Below are 2,500 nucleotides of genomic sequence, written 5' to 3'. Positions count from 1 at the left end.
CTCCATATGACTCCACATACACCTCACTCACATACACTCTCCTCGTCAGTCTCTCACTCTCCATCCTCTGCACATGGCCAAACCACGTCAATGTGTTTCCCCTAACGCTTGCTATCACAATTACTTGGGGCAAATACTAAAACTCAGGAAAGTCCATGATAACGAAATAAACAGACGCATTACAGTTGGATGGAAGATAGTGTGTCAGTATGTATGAAACGACAAGCGTGTGAAGAAGTCGAGGAGTGCAATTACGTGGGACAAATACTAAAATTAACGAAGTATAATAATAGCGAAATAAAAAGACGCAGTACAGTTGGATGGAAAGCTTTCGGTAAACATAGAGACATTACGAAAAGCAGCTTGCCAGTTTGTATGAAACGAAAAGTATATAACAAACGTATAATTCCAGCCATGACGTACGGCTGTGAGGCCTGGAAACTGGTGAAAATCGATGGAAATTTCAAGTAATCCGGTGTCAAGAAAGGTCAGTGCTGGGAATATCTATAAGAGACAGGAAAAGGTCAGCTTGGGTGAGAGAGCAGCCTAAAGTCAAAGATATTATAGAAGTTATAAAAGAACAGAACTGGAGGTGGGCAGGTCATGTTGCAGGAATAAGGGATAACCGATGGAGCAAGAGGCTGACGGACTGGACACCAAGAGATAGTAAGCTTAGCAGTAAAAGGCCAGACAGGAGGTGGAGAGATGAGATAGAGAAATTTGCAGGGAAAACGTGGCAAAGATTGGCTCAGTCAAGGAATTCGTGAAGGTTGGGAGAGACCTTTGTTCAGCAGTGGACTTGTAATGGCTGATGATGATGATGATGATCGTGAGGCCAGTGCGCTACCGACTGAGCCACTGTAGCACGGATTATAGAGGAATCGTGATCAATGCAGCGTATGGAGGTGAAAGTAGGAAGAGAGAGTGTGCGTATATGCTGGAGCCCCTGTGCGTAAATATTGAATGGGTAGATGTGTGTGTGTGTGTGTGTGTGTGTGTGTGTGTGTGTGTGTGTGTGTGTGTCTGTCTGTCTGTGTGTGTGTGAGAGAGAGAGAGAGAGAGAGAGAATGATTGCATGTGTGTGTGTGTGTGTGTTTGTGTGTGTGTGTGTGTGTATGGACTGATGGTTCTGGTCGCCCGAGTGTAATTATTATCGATGTGTGTAATTTCGAACACGCACACACGCCGTTGCTCACACACGCATATACGCACACTGAGGCTCGCGTGTGTGTGTGTGTGGAAACCTACGTACACACACACACACACACACGAACATATCCCAAAAATGCACACACGTCATTGCTCACACACTCATGCACACACACTTAAGCTGGCGTGTGTAACTATGGGGTAGATGGCATGGAAGCCAACGAGCGCGCGCGCGCGCGCGCACACACACACACACACACACACACACACACACACACACACACACACACACACACACACACACACACACACACAGAGAGAGAGAGAGAGAGAGAGAGAGAGAGAGAGAGAGAGAGAGAGAGAGAGATTGTGTGTGTGTGTGTGTGTGTGTGGGAGGGGGACTCAAGTTTGCATCAGTTCTCTTTTGGGATGCAGTAACTGAAGTAACTCAGTGACAAAGGTGATGGTAGAGCGACCTTTTCTGCTAGCAAGGCCCGGTAATAAATCGCTTAGGAAGAGGTGCTAGGGAGTCACACGTGCCTAGTCATACGGTAGTGGGGGTGGGAGTGGGTGGGTGGTGGATGTGGCGACGCTGGTGGGGGAATGCACCGTGACCCTCTTCCTTCCTGCCGTTGCACCTCTTCCTTAGCAATTTATTTTCCAAACTACCCATTAATAGCCTTGTTTTTGCTTCTTATATCTCTTTAATATCGATACGGATTGCATGAATAACACACTAAAATATGGTAACGGAGCAGAATCAGAAATAATTCCATGTTTTTGGTGCTCTCTCTCTCTCTCTCTCTCTCTCTCTCTCTCTCTCTCTCTCTCTCTCTCTCTCCACAAACAAATCGCCTCTTTGTCACGTTAGAGTAAATGAGTCTCCTTGGTTACTAGTCAGAACCCTCTAATCTTATTGGACTTGGTCATCAACTGAGCTGCAAGGGGTTAGGGATCTTTGTTAGGTTAGAGTGAGTCTCCTTGGTTACTAGTCAAACCAACCCTCAGTCTGACTACACCTGGCCATCACCTGAGCTGCAAGGGGTTAGGGATGCTTGCCAAGTGAGAACGGACGGACTATAGGCCATAGGGGATGAAGCAAGTGCGTGGGTTGGACTGGTACAGCAATACACCATAACACTGATTTGACTTCCTGTGTGTGTGTGTGTGTGTGAAAGACGAAGAAGGCAGGGTAAGGGCTGTGTATGTGTGTGTGTGTGTGTGTGTGTGTGTGTGTGTGTGTGTGTGTGTGTGTGAAATATCTACATGTAGGGAATAAATTTGTATCTATATCTTTGGGTGAGTTTGTTTTACCAGAGGAATTTAGTGTATACAGCCCCATCTTTAAGGT

This window comes from Coenobita brevimanus, chromosome 113 (genome assembly GCF_032717465.1).
Source record: "Coenobita brevimanus isolate Jiangsu-jjx chromosome 113, ASM3271746v2, whole genome shotgun sequence".
Lineage (NCBI taxonomy): Eukaryota > Metazoa > Arthropoda > Malacostraca > Decapoda > Coenobitidae > Coenobita > Coenobita brevimanus.
This window is presented reverse-complemented; position numbering follows the sequence as displayed.